Source organism: Hirundo rustica, chromosome 16 (genome assembly GCF_015227805.2).
Source record: "Hirundo rustica isolate bHirRus1 chromosome 16, bHirRus1.pri.v3, whole genome shotgun sequence".
NCBI lineage: Eukaryota > Metazoa > Chordata > Aves > Passeriformes > Hirundinidae > Hirundo > Hirundo rustica.
The window spans coordinates 10,436,203-10,451,639 of record NC_053465.1 but is presented as its reverse complement, the minus strand read 5'-3'; the positions used below and the strand labels follow the sequence as shown (position 1 = coordinate 10,451,639).

At 42.6% G+C, this 15,437-nt stretch overlaps 1 long non-coding RNA gene across 1 annotated transcript in view; it reads left to right on the top strand.

Moving 5' to 3' along the window:
• LOC120760147 (uncharacterized) overlaps positions 1 to 15,437 on the top strand; it is a 383,062-nt gene that overhangs the window by 24,138 nt on the left and 343,487 nt on the right. The gene's annotated exons all lie outside the window — the stretch shown is intronic.

Here is a 15,437-nt window from a genome sequence, read left to right as displayed (position 1 = left end):
ATGGCTGTCAGGGCTGGTCTTCTATCGGGATTTTTTTTTTTTTCCCCAATTTTTCAGTATTTTAAAGCTAGCACTTCATTGTAGCTTTTTAAATAATGCCACTGCTCTTTGCCTTTCAACTGCTGCTGTTGTGTGGACCATGAAACTGGTTCACTTTGAACTGCTCAACAGTGGAAACTCCTTGTAAAGTAAAATAGCTTTGGTGAGCTGGGATGCATGACCAGGAGTGCTCCAGCCTGGCCAGGCTGCCTTGTTTATCTGGAGGTCTCTCTGTAAGCTTAAGGTAAATGTCAGAGCTTGGGGTGGTGTAACCACTTTGTTTTAAATGTGATTGCAAGAATTCCTTGAAGACCAGTAGTTATTTGTAGTTCCCTCACTGTAGGAAAGAGGGACAAATGTCTTCAGCTATCAATTTCATTCAGGGCTTGAAAAATAGATCTTGTTTCAGTGTGTAAAGCAGGAGCACTCAGCACAACAACTCTAAAATTCTGCAGTAAGACCTTTAGTTTCCACTTGAGCAAGTCTCTGACACCAGCTGAGAGGAATCACTTGCTCTAAAGATGTCTGCCTTGCTACTGAGATCTAAAATCTCCTTGTATGAGAGGTATAATAATGGCATTTTCTCACCTGTGTTATAGACATTGGGTTAAAAAGCTTTTTTTAAACTCTGGAATAAGTACAAGAGATCTTGTTGTTCAATGTGGTGCACAAATAGAAAGGAATCTCAGCAAATATTTTTCTGAATTAGAATTAGGATCCCAAAAGTTACATCTCATGGCTTGAGCTCACTTCCTGAAGACATGCTATGACCAGGAAAGAAGAAAATAGGGTGTTTAAATAGCAACGGTGGCCATAGTAATATAGTTGACAATTTTTTTTTGTTTGTTTTTGTTTCTGTTTGGATCTGAATTCACTTTGTTTCTGATTCTGTTGGAAATGTGAAGAAAACTGTAAAAGGAGGCGAGAAAATGGTAACAGTTTTCTATTCTCCTAATGCCTGTTCTTTTTCTAGTGTCCATCCCAGGCCCTGGCAAAACCCTGACTTTTCCTGCAAATGTGCCTTCCCCCCCCCCGCCATACACTTAAAGAAATTTGGAAAGAGCAACTAATTGTATTTAGAGATGGATAATGATTCATTGATAAGTAATTGCTGTCAGGACTGTGGGGTCTGATCCAGGTCACTGTTAATTTAACCTCGTTCAAAAGGGAATGGATACTTTTTATTCACATATATTTAATCAAACAGTCCCTGGGGAGGAATAGAACGGGAATTGAGACGTGAGGATCAGCAAAGAAGATGCAGGGGTTTGAAGTGAAGGAATTATCTGGCTCTTTCTGGTAATGTCTTTCTCATACTTTCAAGTTTTCTTATGAATAAACCCTGAAAGCATCTCAGAAGGGTAGATCAGAGCCTGCTTGTCAAGTTAAGCAGTTCAAAGCTCGTTTGGGTGCTGCTGGTGAGGCATTTGCAAGCATCACTGATCCCTCATGGTGACTATTCTATTGAAAGCAGTTCCTGATATCCTGCTTGAACTTCTCTTCCATGGCTTTTCACTCTGACTCCTTACAGAGACATTTGTGTCCAATTCCTGCTCCAGCCCCCCACTGCCCTGAGGGTCTTTGGAAGCGCACAGACCCCAGGATGCAAACTGATAGATCCATCCTTGTAACTGCTGTCTTGTTTGGGTTAGGACCAGCTTTCCCGTAGTGCAGATGTCCAACACTGCTGAGTGAGGCTGCTTTGGATCTTTTGTGATCCTAGGAGGAGCCCAGTATCTCCAAATATCCTGTAATGGAAAACCATTTGCAAAAAACCCCCATAAGTGGAGAACTCTGAATAAGAGTTTCCTCAGTCACTCTCCCCTTTGTCAGGGATCATTTACTCCAGTGCTGCCCTCCCCACCCCTTTCAGACCCCCACAAGCTGCTGTGACTCTTGCTGGGGAAAGGAGAGAAGAGGAAACAATGCTGGAAGGTGGGTGTGAAGTTCAGCAAGTGTCAGCCCACCCTTCCTCCACTGCAGGAGGGTGGTAGAGCCACGCAGATAAAACAGCTCAGGCTCTGGGTGGAGGAGCAGGGTTGGGGCTGGTTGGAGCACCCAGGCCCTCACGGAGCAGGGCACGGGGGCTCTGTGCTGGCTGGCTGGCAGCAGAGGGTCCTTGGGAGCCCTGTGGCATTGGTAACTCACCCCATCCCTCCTCAGCAGATCAGCCTTGGGAATGGAGCATTCCTGGCTGCCCATTAGGGGAATTCCATGCCTCCAGACCTGCTCCAGTGGATAAATAGCTGCTTGGCAGGGATCAGAGCACTGGGACTTGTACTTGAAAGAATTCAATAATAAATACTATTTATTATAATAAAAGAATTCAATGTATTTCTTTGAGGATCTGATCCTGGAAGCGAGGGATTGATGGCACTGGTTAGAATGGGTAAAACGTTGTTCCACATCCTATCCTTCTGTGAGTAGATTTAATATCCTGCTGGATTGCTGTGCCTCTGCTAGAAGGGCTTTGACACTTGTGCTGAATTGCAGGATTGCCAGGGGAATGTGGCTTTGGCCAAATGTCCACTAAGCACTAGGACAAAATTGTCAGACTTGGTCTTGCTTTTATGAACTACTCTAAATTGTGGGTCCAGCTCCGTGGGTCACGGAGCCATTCATTTTTCTGTTTAGAAAATGCTTACTGTTGAAGAATTGTCTGTATTGAATGACCAGTTTGAGGTGGGTTTTGGCTGGTTCATGAGTAAATTTCCACCTGCTTTTGATACCTGCAGATCAATCTTGGACTAACTAACAGCTTTTCCTTGAAACCTGCCAAATCAGTTTTGCTATCTACTGTTGCATATTGATCCTCATATAAAGAAGAATATTATCCTCCTTCAGGAGGAAATTTGGACTTGGTATGTTAGCTTAAACCAAAAAAAATTAATAAGAGTGAAACTGCAGGCAAAAGGATTTGGCAAGATTACCTTGTAGATCAAGAAAAATGAAAATTAGGGGAGAGCTGTGGGTGCTGTTTTTTCTGTGGATATCTTCCTTTCAAATGAATCTTTGCTGGGACCTTAATGTTTAGTGCAGGGTTCAATTTTGTAACTTGCTACATTAACGTATATATTGTGCCTTCATGAATATTTAAAAAAAAGCACTTAGTAAAGATTTCATAATAGCCTCTGGTAAGTTTTTATGAACCATTAACAATGGTACCATGAGCTAATTTGTGCGGTTTCAGGAGGGAACCGATGAATGGAAGATGGGAAGGCGCAGCATCCTGGTGGGATAAAAAAATAATTAATCCATTATTAATTGCTGGCAAACTTGTAAGGTCTGCTGCAGCTCAACTTGATTTAGCACCCACGTAAACTGAGGAGGGAGAACTCGCCCAGTAAAGCCTCATTGCTGAGCCCATGGGAAGAAAATTGGGCCTTTGGGTGTTTTTAGGGCAAAGCTTAGTGGAAGCTTTATTAGTTGGCTGTGAACATGGTACCTCAGGGAGGGACTGACTCCCACACAGAGCCTCCCTGCCTGCCTGGAGTCCTGCTTTTCTATAGGAAGGTGAAGAATTAGAGATGAGGTGGCAAAATGAGACTTCTAGCACCTTCTGCAGTGGAATTTGGAAATAAGAAAAAAGGGTTTTAGGGTAATATATGGACCAGAAATGGATGACGGGTTATTTTATTGCTTAACAAATAGATTCTTTGCAAAAGATTGGGGTCAGGAAGAAATGCACATGAACTGAACCAGCCTTCTGCATTTTACAGTCTGGCTGTAATGCGCAGTCTATTTTCTGTATTAAAAGGGAGGAGTGTTTTGGCAATTACTTTAAAGCAATCTATATACAAATATTTGCGCAAAGGTCTGTTTCTAAAATTGCTGGGTCTGTGGCTGACAAAGACAACGCATCTTACCTGCAGAGTATTTGGTGACATGGTTTGTATCCTTAAACAAAATACAAGCCCTGATTAATGTCTCAATTGTTAACAATTCCTAAGAGGAGTTAACAAAATCTTGCTTTTCTTTCTTCCAAAAAGATTTCTGGAATAGCTTTTCTGGGTTGGTTTGCTCTTTTCTTTCTCAAAGCAATCTAGTCGAAGATTGTATTTAGGGATCATTCTCTGTGAATGCCTTGCAGAAGGTGAAACTCTCGTCTGAAAGGCAAATCAACTGGATGGACTTGTAAATCTTCCCAAAAGTCCATCTGCATCATTATTACAGTGTAAGAAAAAAGCCAAGATATGTGACACTGGATACCCACATGAGGTCCTGCTTTGATGAGCTGGTGGGAAGTTCAGACTTTGTAAAATGTGTTCTTAAACAATGTAGCGTAAGCACTTTTGGTTTTTTCTCTGCCCTTGCATTCCCCAGCCTTATGGGACAAGGTGCCCAGCATTAAAGCTGACAAGACAAGAAGTGTGGGCAGGATTGTTTCCTTCAGAAATAAAATGTACATTTACAGTCCCTTTCCATCACATTAGTCATTACATCACATCAGATGGCCACAAACCAGGGACTGAAAGTTGAACATACAGAAGATTGGACTCAACCAGCACCAGAGAGTTTTTCTTCAGGTGGTTGTTGCAGGGGAGTTCTCAGCACCTCTCTGACACGCTGCTGCTGGGTGGCAATGTGGAGGGAGGGAGACTGGAAAGAGGTAATGGAGGGAAAAGAAATCTTACCTTGGCTTCACCAGTGGCAACATGAGCATATGCAATTATAAGATAGCTGGCAGATGACAGAGTTAGTTAATGTAACAAGCCCTGTAAAGCATTTAGCCACATTCTAGTGTTTAATCAGCTGTGTAAAGTGCAATATCTATCTTTCAATTTTATGCCATTAAGGGAGACAAGATTTTGATTAGGTACTTAATCTGGGCAAGAGGAAAACAGGCCCAGAGCAAGCCCACAATAGGCAGCAAAAGGGACATTCGACGGAGGATTCGATAAAGGAGAAAGACAGAAATTTAACATAAAAGAGAATTAGTGCAGCTCCTTTCAATTTAGTGCACAGATTTTTATGGACTAATCAATTAGAGGCTGTGGCTGTGCTGCTGGGAAGTGGTGCCGTGTTAGAGGCTCTGCCATATTAATTCTGTTCATTACCCCGAGGTCAGACGGAGTGCTTTGGAGAAGCCCCTGCTCCCAGCGGGTCACGCCGCGGGTGTCGTCCCTTTGTTCATGGGGTATATGGGCAAAGCCAGCAGAGCAGTTGTGGGGCAGTTGTTGGTGTGGCTCTGTGTGAGTGGCTTTCTCCCAGTGTTGCCTCTGAATGCTGATTTTTTGATATTTCCCTCCTTTGAGGAAGCGTTCTTTGTGGAGAGAAAATAAGACCTAGTGGTAGGATGCTAGAGGAGCACTGGAAGGTATGGGTGCAGCTTGCAGATCTACTTAAATCTTCCCTCTGACCTTCAACAAACTGTCCCAACTGCTAACTTGAACATTACCTCAGCTAAAAGCAATGAAGTTAACTCCATCTCCCAGTGGAGATGGGAAAGGAAATCACCTATGAGTTATAGGTAACCCAGAGCTGGGCACATATTTCCCTGTGCAAATAAGGTGCATTCAGATGTGCCAGAGGCATTGCTTTTATTACAGACTTTCTCTCATGCAGAGTCTGGGGCTGAAAACCTGTGGGTTTGGGTCATGATGGTACCGGTGAGGGCTTTCTGTAAAAAGGGAATTATTGTCAGAATGGGATCTTACATGGGAAAATAGTTTATTTCTCTCTGAGGACTATGTGTCACACTTTGGGGTAGGGATGGCAGAGATTCCAGGAGAGTGCACTTGGATCATGGAAGGATTTGGAATTAGCTGTAGCAACTTGAGACCTGAACTGTGGTAGTTTAGAGTAAATCCTGGAAAAGGGGGATTTGTCCCATAGAAGTATGGGAAGTGCAAAGTGAGCCAATAAAGGCAGAGAGAAGGTCTGGCACTAGCTCAGCTCTGACTTTCTTCTAGGGGTTTCTCACTATAGACCTGCTTTCTCAACGGGGGAATTTTTCTTAGTAATATAATTCTTGTAATATAGTGAAAAAATGCAGAAGTATTTTTGGCCTGAGAAGGTGTAACAAACCTCCTCTTTCCAGTTGAGGGTTCTTCATTGTTTCTTTTGCTCTGCACTTTTCCAGGTGGGAGGTTGTGCCTTGTTTCTGACCCATGGGCAGATCAGAGAACAGCATTTGGGACAGTATGTATGGTCCTGATGAGGTTGGAGAACAGAGAATATCTTAGGAAAAATACTGATTTTGCTCAGCTGTGTCTTGTTTGTGGCATAGCCTCCAGGACTTGCACCTTACTGTGCTTTTTGCATTGATTTCAGACCAGTACAAGATCAAGGGAGAAGAGGCTGCAGGTGTAAGAAGAGAATCTTGCCTGATCTGTTCAGTGCAGATTTTAAAGCAGCATATTTCTTCCTCGAGAGTTTTTCTTTATCTTCTTAGCTCTGCTGCTCCCCCTTTCAGAAGGCAGCGCATGCTGTGGGGCTCTCCTCTCCTGCAGCAGCCTCTGAGGCTGACCCACCACACCGAGGGGCTCACAGCATGATGCTCTCTGTTTCACGTGGAAATCTGTCAGTTATCCTGGGTATCAGTATGTAAAACAGGGTGGAATTCTTGAAGGATATGAGTTGATTAGTCCATGGTCCTTAGAAGAGCTTAAAATAGAATTACCACTTAGCTTGCTGTCTTTAGTGTGGCGTGTGGTTTGGGAATTTTTTGTCACCTTCCATCTAGTCTCCATCTGTGTTTGGCTTCTGATGGTTCTCTCTAATTCTATGAAGCCCTAGAATAGTTTTTGCTGTTCAAAATACAGTGGCTCCTTCGAGTCCCTGGCTTCCGAGGATGATGTGACAGAGCATATTAGTTTATCGTAAGCTGAAAAAAAACTTGAACTCCCTGACTGTTCAATTCATGCAGAGTTATGACAGGTTATACCTCCAGGCCACAAGTTAGGGAAATTATTTTCTGTTCAAACGTTTCATTTCTCTGTAACTCTATAATTTTATTTCTCTTATTTTCTTGTTTCTTCCTTTTATTTCTTTCTTTTATTTTATTTTGTCTCCTTGCAAGGGAAATGCTGTGATATAAAACACTTTGGCTCTGGCTGCTCCTTCTCCCATCTGTAGATGGGGATGAGGAAAATGAGATGCATTTTTTTCTTTAATCATATAGCCATCTTGTTTGCTAACCAAAATGATTTTATGGAACTCATAGCTGAAAGCATAAAATGCAAAGGGAAAGGAACATGGTTTTTTTTAATCTCATTAAGTCTGTAAAAACCTGACATTTGGAAAATACTGCTAAGGGCTGATGTGAAAATGGATAAATAAGGGTGGATTTTAAATTATCAGGAGCCCTCAGTCCTGTACAACTGGAGTCAGTAGTTGCCTTTTCATGGGGAATAGTGGGAGAGAGGTCAGATTTTGTTTCATTAAAAGGGGGAGGAGGGAGAACAAAAGGAGAACCTTTTTTAAACTCTTCATTTAGAATAAAACCAGACAGTTGAGGCAAATTCACCTGCTTGCATGTGTTCTGCAGACAGTTTTTTAGCTTTTCTAAAACTGTGTGCAAGGATATTCAGAATTTAAAAATCTGGGTCTGGACCAGCAGCCCAAATACTGTGGCCATGCACTGGGGATGATTCCCTGATACAGGAACAAAAAGCTGAAAGGAAAAGCTGTCCTGAGAGCAAGGGACAAGTAAAAACAAAGGCACAGTTGCCTGGAGGAAAGCTCTAAGCATCCCATCATAGCCATAACTTTTTTTGTCCTTGAGGAGCTGCAGGTTTCCTGGCTCATCCTCTTTGTGGCCATGAACTAAGCCAGGATCTGATTTGAACTAGGATATAAATGTACTTCAGGCAGAAAAATCCCTGTTGGCAGTTCCCATAAAACAATAAAATCATGTCAAATTTGACTAATTCTTGGGATGCATTGCCAGCAGAAAGCTGACAGTCTGAATTTGTCATCACTGGAGGGAGAAGTGTGTGTGTTTGTCTGTGTCTGTGCATGGGAGTGGGGAATGGACTGGGGGAGAACAAGGCAACTATTAACAAAATGGAGACAGCATGGTACTCCATTAATGTTATTAATAACCCTATCAGATTTTATTGAAAAGATGCTCTCTGTATCTGAATTTGCCTCTATTTCAACCCATTTATTAAAGCTGAAATAGCCAGAGTCGCTTCAGACTATATTTATTATTATTATTTGCTGAATGAATGCTGTGATTATGGGTCCCATGAGAATTAGAAGAGATAAAGTGTCATCTTTCAGTCTTTCCTCACCTTCCCCAGGGAGCAGTGCAGAAAATGTCTTCCTCTCTGTCTTTTTCTATTAGACTTCCCCCTAATTTCTATTAATAGGGTTCTGAGACCTGCTGTAACACTTGAAAATTTATCTCTTACATTTGGAATGGTGATATTTAACAATAATGGTATGCTCAGAGGAGTATTTTTCTTTTATGTTTCCTCCTTTGCCTTCCTGAGCTGGCCATTGATTCCTAGAATTTTACTGATGGTTCAGGGATCTTTCTGGATGTCTCCAAAATAACCTGTGGGCTCATTCTTGCATAATTTTTAATAGAAGATTAAAAGCTGTTTCTGCTTTCAGACGTAAGGCTGTGGTGGGGTGAGGGAAAGGCCCCTGACCAATAGAGGTCACCTATGAAGTCATGCAGGGAAGTGGGTCCCTTTCTGTGGTTTTAGGCTCCAGGTTACTCATGCTCAAACCTTGCTCTGACCATATGGAATTAGGTATGGAAATTATATCACTGTGGAAAACAGTTGGAATTGGTCGGAGATGAGGTCATCCCTTGTGAGAACAAAGGGCATGGATGATGCTGAGTGAAACGGTGGCTGCTGGGGGGTGAGTCCCCGTTGTAGCACTGGTGCAACTGGGACGGCCGGCAGTTCTGTGCAAGGGGGGATGATGGCCCTTGCCAGCTCTGTCCTTGAGGGGACAACTGGGAGAGGCAAAGCTGTTGGCTGTGCTGGGGGATGCATCCAGTGCAGGTTGGGCTCTGGGTGGGAGCCCCAGGCAAGAGACAGAACTGCTGAGCTTTGCATAAAAAGGGCACAGGGACCAGTGGCACTGCCAGGGGAGGGGCACTGAGGGACACAGACCAGTGGCACTGCCAGGGGAGGGGCACTGAGGGACACAGACCAGTGGCACTGCCAAGGGAGGGGCACTGAGGGACACAGACCTGTGGCACTGCCAGGGGAGGGGCACTGAGGGACACAGACCTGTGGCACAACAATAGGGAAGGACACTGAGGGACACAGACCTGTGGCACAACCACGGGGAGGGGCACTGAGGGACACAGACCAGTGGCACAACCACAGGGAGGGGCACTGAGGGACACAGACCAGTGGCACAACCATAGGGAAGGACACTGAGGGACACAGACCTGTGGCACTGCCAGGGGAGGGACACAGCAGGAGCTGAGGACTCCAGAATTTAGTACCCTTGGACGGTGAGGGTATAAAAGCTCCTGGGTCCCCTTTGTTTGGGGTCCCTGCCCAGAGGCATCTCAAGCTGTTATTTTGCTATTGCAACGTGATTAAATTATTTTAAGGATCAAGGCATCTGAGAGTCCGCTCTGGGAAAGCTGTGGTCAAGCTGGTTGTTGACTGTGGCTGTGTAGGTGTGCAGGGGCCCCAGTCCCAGGGCAGATGTTGTGAGTGTGGCTGCAAATTGCTCCTGGATGGCCAGACAGGGAAGTTCCCTTGGCACTCCTTTTCTGTGACAGTGTTTGCTTGAAGGATTAAGCTTCAAGGCTTTCACTGAAAAGGGTGATGTGGCAAGAATTTGTGAGGATTAAGAGCTTTCAGATCTATTTACTTTATTCCTAGTTTTATGTGTATATGAACTTATTTATCTGATTTCTAAGGAAAGAAGGAAAAGTCTTCTTCCAGGTTATCACAAAAGCTGATTTGTTTGTTGTTTATCTGGTTGGAAGTCCTTTTGTGAGAAGCTGCAAATTTCCTTTATTTGATTGCATGCATCTCCTGAACTTCTGTGTTAGTTGGCATACCCCTCTTTTTGGACTGGTTAGAACTTTGGTTATGCAAATATCCCCATCATTTGCTTATATAAATTATTGTGTCACCAAGTTAATACTGGAAATGTGGAAAAAAAGCTGAGCAAGTACAGCTCTACAAATGCACCTACATGCAGCTCTTGTCACACACAGATGATGGCTGCTTTCACCACCCTGCAGGTATTTGGTTTTTTTTTTTAGTGTTGGACCCCATGAGTAATTTTGGCTCTGAGACAGAGGGTGGTGAATTACAAATTCTCTGATTTCTCTGAGCTATCCATATATTTGAGGGGCATGTTGGAGCTGGGCTGGAGCAGCAATCACGTGGAACAGCTGAAGGACTCCTGAGCAAAGCTGTTCTGATGGTGATTTAATGGCACTGGAGTGATTGCAGCAGTGTTCTGGGCTGCACTGACTTCCCTGAACCACATCTGTTCCCTTGTTCGCTAATGTAAAAATAGTATAAAACAAGGGCATTTGGGCTTAATCCAAAAGTGCACATGTTACACTTGCAACTTGCTTGGGCATCTTGGGGTCAAGGTTGACTCCTCAAGAGTTCTGAAAGCAAAGTCTCTGCTCCATTCCTCTCTTTGTATTTTCCACTCCCTGAAGTCTTTCCCCTCTTAAGAGAGAGTTTAAATTTTATCGTCAGAGATGAAGAAAAGCAACCGCTGTGTAAACAGAATGAACAACAGTAAGGGAAAACAAATGTATATCAGGAGCCTGGAAATGTATTTTCCTGCCTTCCTGTGCAGGAACAATACCAAAAGGAATAAGGACAGCAACCTTATGCCAAAACAGGGTAGAAAAACAAGTATACAGTCAGCTGGATGTCCTGAGAGTGTACCAACTGCTTAAGCTAGCAGAGAAAACTGAACTGAAGGAAGAGACAGTGTGGAGAAAACACTAGGGCAGCACCTCATTTTCCCCTGCCAAAAGAAAAAAGCTCTGTCTCCATCTCAATCTAAATTCTCATCCTCATCAGCCTTGCTGCTTGTAGAAATGTTTTTCATGCCTACAAAGCAGAGACTGTCCTCTGAGATTACTAATGCTCTTGGATACTTCAGTGACACATCTTTTTGGGGTCTGCTTTTCCCAAAGCCATCTGGAGAGATAGGGTGAGGAAAAGCTCTTTAAATGTACTGCCTCTTCCCCCCGCATCTTAAAAACCTTGGCTTGATTAAATTTTGGCATTACATTTGTTGCATGAAAGACAGGAACTCCTCTGATTATTTGGATTGTAGAGTCAGGTAAATCAAAGGAACAGATCAAAAGAAGAGGAAATATTAATGAAAATCTATATTCTTTGGTCAGCATTTTTAATAGCTCTTGTAGAAAATCAAAAAGGAGAATCAGCTGTACCTCAGAAACTTGTCTGATAAGGATGATATAATGCAGGGCATTAATGCAAACTTCAGTACTACATACAGCTGGAAACAAAACCGAAAAAATGATGTTCTAAATAATAAAGCAATATTTGACTGTTTAAAAGCCTCACAGTATGAAATTTGTCAAAATTTGACTCTTATGATTGGCCTGGGGAGGCAGAGCATAGTAATAAAGCCCAAATCTGAGAGGCTGATGCTCTTGCATCAGAATAAGTGGAAGAATTAATCATTTCACTTGCATTTCCTCTATGACAGCTGCTGAGTGGAATATGGGAAAAGTGGTTTTTAATTTTTGGATTCTTTTGGCTTCTCCCCTTTAAGCTGTGTCTGAAATTGCACAGCAAAGTGGAGAACCGTGATCAGCAGTGCTGGGTAGAAGATCTGACTACAAAAGTTTATCTGGAAATTCTGCTTAGTATTAACTACGCTGCAGTATGTGATTTGCCTTTGGGCTTTCTGCACGGGGGGAGTTCCTCATCTCAAGGATGGTCATGAGTGGAGTGGCACAAAAAAATTGAGTCTGTGGGCTAAACCTGAACTCCTGACAAGCTTCATATGTTGGGATAAGTTGGTGTCAGGTCTGCATCCCTCTTACAAGCCCTGTAGCAGGAAAAGACAGTTTGCCTATACCAAGCAGAAGGAGTCAGCCGTGTGGAAACGCAAACCAAGTCTCGTGACTCTGATTTGTGTAACACAATCTGAGCATCCCTCATTTGCCTTCAGTTTGGAGGCTGCAGGGTGTGTTCTGCCTGTGTTTTCAACTTCTGTACCCAGTTAGGAAAGTCCAGAACACTTTAAAATGAACATGAGTTTCTCATGTTACTGGGTTTAGTTGGGGGAGTGTTCTGGTCCTCAGTTGGAAGCATTCAGGAAAAATTGCTGTAGGAATGTAAATGGGATGATGCTAATTACTTTCCCTACTGGTGCGACTGTGAGGAATCATGTGGGAAGGAGAGGCTTTGAACCCTTCTTTGTGGCCCCTGAGCTGAGGACCCCCTGCCCTTAAATACTTTGTTAACGAAGAAGAGGCAACAAAACACCTGTAGGGGAGAACCAAAATGTAACTAGATGTGCTTAAACACTGCTTTGAAAAGATGCATGAGAAATATTTTGACTTGGAAGATAAGCTTCAGTCTTGAAGATGAACCTCAGTTCCTGCCACTGGTCACCCTTATTTTTGAACTGTATTACTGGGTTTTAATAGGGCTGGTTCCGTTAGACATGGAACTATAAAACTTTCTCAGCAAGAGCATGTGGAATTTGGATAATCTGGGACCTTGGAGCACAGGATTGTGAAAGCAAGTTTCCAAAACAGCAGGTTTGGAGTGAATGGTTTCATGCAATGTACTTAAAAAACCAAAACAATAACAACAAAAAACCACCAAAAGATCCCACTAGCTATCTTTTGGGATCATTGTTCCATTCTGGTCTTCAAGCCTTTTTTTTTCTTCTGCAACTCCAAGAACAAAAGAAAGTTGTAAGGATGAGCTCATGTGACTGTCAGCACCACGATCTCAAGCACAGGCCTAGCTTGCTTTTATGAGGTAAAGCTGGACTGAAGCAACAACGGCAGCAAAGCACCAGAGAGATTTCTTTTCCCCCAAGGCCCTGCCTGGGCTGGATTAGACAGTGGTGGGACTCATTAACTTCCACAACAGCTCTGTGCTCATTGTCGGGAGCAGTTGCTGACCTACTGGAACTGATTTATTTTTTGCAGACCAATCTGGTTGTCCACCCAAACTCCAGAGAAATCTATTTCCCTGTGGTGCCCGTGGGTAGCTGGGGTCTCTCCCTGCTCAGCTCTGTGTGTTGATGGCAATGAAAGGTGGCTCTGGTGGACGTCTCACACTGTGATATAAAACCCAATGGGATAAGGGGCAGATAAAAGCTTGTTACAGGATTTTATCTACAGGTGGTAAATTTTAGCTGAAGGGAAGAGTATTGGTGGAACCAAAAATTGGATTTAGCCCCGTTGGCGCTCTGACCTTGGCTAACCACCAGGTTTATTCGTGCTTTCATCCTCATAGTTACACTTGTTTACAAATTGCTGGTGGGGTTTCCAGTGCAGGGAGGAAAGAGGTGCTCGTAGCAGCAGCATTCCTGCTGGATCTGTGCAGAGTGCTGTATTCAACACAGGAACAGAAAATGAGTGTGTTACAAGATCGAGCTCACTGTGGGGCTGGAGGCTCCATTCCCTTGCAAGAGCCAATTTAAACACTTTTATGGGGCAGAGCCTTTCTCTAGTTCTGGTTTAAAACAGTGATCTGGAGGTGCCAGAAATCTCAGAGCATTTCTGTGCCAGTCCTTCAGCTGTTAAAGGACAGAGACTCGGGATAAGGCTCAAATAAACATCCAGATTTTTTTTCCTATTGAATATTTAAATGAATGAAAGGTGAGCTCCTAACCTTCTGAGATTTCCAACTTATTAAATCTAGGAAATGCAATAGAGCGCTCCACTCAATGTTTTTCTGTGTTTTGCCTCCCAAATTTCCCTGAGTTGCCACGTCTCCTTCCGATCTCTGCTGTGATCCTGTCTGCCTATTACTATTGGAGACAAACTGGAGAAAGAAGCTTTCTTCATAAGCGAGCCCAATATTAGACATATAAATAATGCATCCCTCAGCATTATTTATAATGCAGTAGCATCACTGTGCTGTATCATATGCAATTTCACATTGCTTCTTTTTAACTGCTTTCCTGCCAGGAACACCCTTCAGAAAGTTCTAAAGCAGCACCAGCTGCTTGTTTGATATTTCCTTTTCTGGTATTGCTCCTAGTTATGCTGAGAAATTTTCATACACAGGGCATAGACTAGGTTTAAATTACGATACAGATGAGTACAATGCTGTGTAAAATAGCATTGATGTGATAGTGAAAAATGTGCAAAAGAAAAATGGCCAGCAAGCCCCTAGTAAGCTGAGATAACTGTTTTAGGCTTGCTTTTTGATGTTAATTCTGTGCTTGGAGTGACTTTTAACTTATTGTAGAATGATAATAGCAGAATATACTGTTCCACTGGTCAATTGTCCTGTGTAGACCAGCTTGCTTTGGTTTTATTTTCTTTTTTTACTCGTGAGAGAGAATGCTTTTGTGTTACACACACACACAAAAAAAAAAAAAATCCGGAATAACAATACTGAGTGTTATCTTTGTAAGATCAAATGAAAGCCGTGGTTGAATGTTCCATTTGTTTCTTAATGAGTAGTGTCAGGCTGTGCCCCATGCTTAACAAAAGCATATGTGCAGATATTGTTCTGTTATGATTACAGTACAATTATATCGTGTCTGTAATAGATTACTACATCTGGCCTTTTCTTGGTTTAGGAAATCGAGAAGGAGATTAGTTGATTAATTTATGAGAATGCACCTAAATAATTATTAAAAAAAAAAAATCCTTTCTTTATTAGCCACATTAATACAGTCAGGTTTAGGAGAACAGTTCTTCTAGGTTTTGAATGGGAAGTTGGTCTGGTGTTTTTGTGTTTTTTGGGGTTTTTTTTGTCCCCACTAGGAAAGCTGGGAGGGCAGTGACTTTTTTCCTTTTTTTTTTTTTTCCCTTTAATGAAAAAAGCCACTTTTAATTATTTAGCTGTGTATAAGCCTGTTTTTATTTTGAAACAAACCAGTGACAAAGTAAAATAAGAATTAAAGAAAGCTACAGCTGGGAAATACAGTAGTTTATTTCATATATGGCAATGTGCTATATTACAATAATTTAATTTTTTGCTATCACCTCTGTGTGCAGTAGTTGTTGTTCTGTTCTATCTGTTTAATGCAAGAGCCTTCTCTTGGGAGGAAAATGGGGCATGTGAAATGCAGACATAAATTAGTTTTTATTTAATACACCAAAATCTCAAAACCTTGTGTGGGTAGGAGGGATCAGCTATATTTGCTGCTCAGCTCACTTCACAACATACATTCATTTTCTCTAATCACCACATTTACATGAGGGCACATCCCATTTTCAAGAGATGGGCTAGGAAGAGTCAAAATGATGGTTAGGAATGAATGGCTGCTCC